Source organism: Silene latifolia, chromosome 11 (genome assembly GCF_048544455.1).
Source record: "Silene latifolia isolate original U9 population chromosome 11, ASM4854445v1, whole genome shotgun sequence".
In the NCBI taxonomy this organism is placed as follows: Eukaryota; Viridiplantae; Streptophyta; class Magnoliopsida; order Caryophyllales; family Caryophyllaceae; genus Silene; species Silene latifolia.
In genome coordinates, this window is record NC_133536.1 from 104,434,575 (window position 1) to 104,439,250 (window position 4,676).

Genomic DNA, 4,676 nt, shown 5'->3' on the forward strand with positions numbered 1-4,676 from the left:
TGTGAGCAATTAGCACATAAGCAACTACCATGTAATATTTCACGCGATGGGAGATAGAAATTTTGAAAGTGGTGAAGCTTTAAAATTGAGTCTTGTTACTCGTAGATCCGTGATTTGATAGATCGGAGACACGTGACCATTATGACATTGACTCACATAGACGCATACCGAGAGACTGACAAGCAGACGGTCATGAATGTGATACAAACTCAGTATCGACACGACATGAGGGTAACTCTGACAGATTTCGCTTATGTGTGTGCAACTCCTAGCAAAGAAAGGGTGACAACGCGTATCAAATCCTTGAGGTAGAAGGTCTGCTTGGCTGGGGAACACGAATTGATTATCTTCTCCAGACATCTTTGCCCCCGTTTGCTTGTTGGAGATCCCTTCTCGAGGTATGATGATTCGGAGAGCGGAACCAAGACCTTGTCATCGTCCAAACCGAGCACTAGGCTATGGGCGGTTTATTTTGGAATGTAGTTGAGACTCAAAAGATGTTTGAGGATAAAGGACGGGTGGTGTCTTGAAAGAGAAGCCCCCAGAGTGAGAAGGCGGGAATTTGACTAAACAAGGAATGGGCGACGTCTTAAGGAATAAGCCCCCAGTAAAGAGGTATAAGATTAATTTTTGCAGCTGGGTGGGCTACTTTTGAGGATTGATGTTGATGGTTGAGATTGAAATGGGTGTGCGGTTGTTTCCTTGTTGGGGGACTGCCTACGTATTCGCGTGTTTGCAAAATCAAACGAGATCGTAGTTCTAAGCTAGTTATTGAGGATATAAAATTGGAAATGTTATGAAAGGAGTATGCGGTTGTGCCCTTGTAATAGGACTGCCTACGTATTCGCGTATGTGCGAAATCAAACCAGATCGTAGTTCTGAGTGTGTGTGCAATGGGTTGCAAATTGAAGGTGTGAAAATTGAATGTGTGTGGGGGTGTGGTTGTGCCCTCGTAATAGGACTGCCTACGTATTCGCGTGATTACGAAATCAAACCAGATCGTAGTTCTTCATGTGTTGATAATTGATTTTGAAGTGTATGGTTGTGTCCTTGAAGGACTGCCTACGTATTCACGTGAAGTGAAATCAAACCATATTGTAGTTCTGAATGTGTGTGCCTAAGCGAGTTTTTAGGACCTTAAAGTGTGAGGGTCAGGACGGCAAATGCCGTTTGGTGACTCAAAAATTAATTTGAGAGAATCCCTCCTTGATCATGAATCGAAGAGGTGTAATTTTTGAAAATGTTCCTTATCATGTGAGCGCACTAAAAAGTGGACCCTAAGGGAAGATTGGGTATGTCCCGTTCTCGGTAGCAAAGCATTCGAGGACTCCGTATCTGGGTCAGGGTGAAAATGGCTTCGACATTATGAAATGTGGAGCTTGGTAATAATATGTTTGTTTGACAGATAAAAATCTGGAGCTGAGGGTCACGACGGTAAATTCCGTTTGGTGACTCGAAGGTTGATTGGACAGAAATCCCTCTTGATCATAAATCGAAGAGGCATAGTTTGAAAAATGTTTCTTGTTTGTGTGAGCACACTAAAAAGTGGACTCTAAGAATGAAATGTGCATGTCCCGTTTCCAGGGAACGATGTTTTTGAAGACTCCGTATCTGGGTCAGGGTGAAAGTGTGATGTGACCATAATTAGCGCACATTTAGTCCCCGAATTAGCCTTGTTCCCATGCTTTTTAGTGCATATTTGGGTCATTTCTTATCTTTAGTTCTTTGTTTTGCATATTCTTTGAGATTTTGATCCCTTGGTAGGAAAGGAGTAAGAATCTTGCATTTTCATGGCAAAACAAGACTAAATTGATCGAATTCAATGACCAAGCATCAAGGAGAGACATGATTAGAAGGCCTTTGTACATATGATAGTAGATGAGCAATGTTGAGAAAGGATCCTTGAGTCCCCAAGGAAATCCCCAAGGAATTTATGAAGAAAAGGGAAGAAAAGAAGAAGAAGCCTTGCTGAGGCACAATCCGTGCGGATTGTCCCCAATCCGCCGTCCTCCCTCCAGTGCGAGAATCCGTGCGGCTTTCCACCAAGACGCTCGGATCCCACCTCCACAATCCGTCCGGATTCTCTTGAATCCGCTCGAATTCCATCGCCAGAATCCTCCCGTCCCGACCTTATTCTGCCCGGATTCCAGCACAGCGCGATTTCCTCTTCTCCAAGATACGAAGAAAGAAGCCCTTCCTTCGAAAAATACCGGCTCCTCCCTGCTCAATCTAAAAAGTGTAATTACTAGTTTAGCCCTTAGTTAACACTAATGCATCCTCCCTAATTTCCACTATAAATATCCCATTAGTCTAAATTAGAGGAGCATGTTCTTCTTATCAATAATTAGAGTAGTTATTATCAATTAAATCTCTCTTTAGTTTTGTAATCAACAATTAATCAAGTTCTAATACAAGTTTTATTTCCTTAATCTCTCTTTTGTTCATCCTTTATTTTGGGTAATTGAAGATTATTTGGGTTATTATTGGGAGATTGACAACCTCTCAATCAAGCATCAAGTACTTCTTTTATCTTTGCTTTATTATTGGAATCATTAGTAGGTATAATTCTCTTAATCCCCTTTTAATTATTGTTAATTACTTTCATTTATTCATCATGTTTCATTTTGTTGGTATGATTGACAACCTTGCTAGCATGATCAACATAATAATGAGTGAGTAGTCTCTTAGCTAGGGTTAATGGGTGATTAGGGGAAACCAACATGGGGAATGATTCATGCTTAATTTAATATGCTTTCATGTTTTATTTGCTTGCTTGTTTTGATCTTAACTCATGCACATGTTATATTTGATGAAATGCTAAGCCTATGAATCCTTTCATTTACTACCATCTCCTATCTCTTCAATGAGACTTGTAAGACATAACCCAACTCGAGTCTCATTAGACCATGCATGTTGTTGAGTAGGGAAGATTAAGTCGACTTGTAGGTGTTGTACAATCTAATCGATTCGGCTCCGGGACCCAAACTTTCCTAGGATTGTAAGATATAACCCAACTCAATCCATCACAACAATAATTGCTTGCTTATAATTTGAGAACATGTTTGTATGATCAATTCCCATGATTCCCCTATGATCCCATGATACCCTAGTGCTTTTTAATCAATTGTTTACACCCCTTTAATTCATCTTGCTAGTTTATTTTCATTGCTATTTTAGTTAGTGACCTTCTACATCAACCCAAATTGTGACACCCCTAAGGCACCACTAGTTTCAATAGAAATCTCATTTCAATACCCGTCCCTTGGGATCTGACCTTTACTTGCCTCTTTACTAATTGTAGAGTTGTTTGTGAAGCTATAAATTGTGTTTTGATTCGGACGTGACCCAACGACCACACCTTTAATTGTGAACACGAAACGGACCGATCAAAAATGGCGCCGTTGCCGGGGACGGTGTTTGTTTGATTTAGATTTCTTTTTATTGTTATTAGTTGTGTCTTTCTTCGCCTTGGGGAAGTAAAACCCCTCAAGGTTTGTTCTAATTGTTTTCGAGTTGTTTGATATTTTGCATGTCTAGAAGGTCACAAGGTGATTTGCTACCTTTTGACCGTGAAATCGAAAGAACCTTGACGAACAATAGGAGACTTGTTAGGAGGAATTTGAGAGGTATTAGTGAAGTTGTTCAACCAACTATTGAGTTCATCAACCCTTTCGCAATAGAAGGAGAGGAGAACCCATTACACAATACACCACAAAATCAACCTACAATGCCTAAATTCTCGTCACACTCCGTACCCACCGAGGAGAACCTACCCAATGGTACTCCTAAACCACAACATCTAACCGGAAATTTTATTGCCAAATCCGCCTTCATCCAATTAGTTGAAAGGAGCCAATTTGGGGGGATGCCTAGTGAAGATCCTCATTCTCATATGGAAACCTTTTGCGACTATTGTGATGCAATCTCTCAAACGGGTGTGACTCAAGACCAAATTAGATGGGTCTTATTTCCTTTTTCTCTAATCGGCACCGCGAAGCAATGGTTGAAGGGCCTTGATAAGGCCACTCTCGGAATTGATTCTTGGAAGAAGTTGGCTCTAGCTTTCTACAAAAAATTCTACCCACCAGAAAAGACTAACATGCTAAGAGCTAAAATCACGGGTTTTAAGCAAAGGGATGAAGAATCTTTGTATGAACCTTGGGAGCGGTTCAAGGGAATTTGTCGCTCATGTCCTCACCATGGACTTAGCGAATGGTTCTTGGTACAACAATTTTGGAATGGTTTATATGAAGATTCAAGGAACATTCTCAACATGGGATCAAATGGAATGTTCACCGAAGTTGATGACAATCAAACATGGAACAAGATTGAGGAAATGGCGGTCCATAACTCACAATATAGTAGACCTCGCAAGGCTACTAGAGGAGGAAAGCATGAAGTGGACTCCGTTACTCAATTGGGTGCTCAACTTAGTGCTCACATTGACACAATCAATTTGAAGTTTGAAAAAGCTATGGCTAGACTTGAAGAAGTCTCAAAATCACCAAAGCATCATGTTAATGCCATGACGGCATCCTCATCAATCCCAAGTGGGATATGTGAGAATTGTGGAACTTTAGGACATGACCAAGGTGAATGTAGGGGAACGAATGAACAAGTAAATGCTTTCCAAGCATACAAGAGTGGTACCCCTTATTCCAACTATTACAATGAAA

The 4,676-nt window shown here is 40.7% G+C and overlaps 1 non-coding gene across 1 annotated transcript; it reads right to left on the reverse strand.

Moving 5' to 3' along the window:
- Positions 1–4,099: 4,099 nt before the first annotated feature.
- Positions 4,100–4,206, reverse strand: LOC141616682 (small nucleolar RNA R71). Its single transcript, XR_012531015.1, has one exon. It is a non-coding gene; the product is annotated as a small nucleolar RNA R71 (small nucleolar RNA).
- Positions 4,207–4,676: the final 470 nt, after the last annotated feature.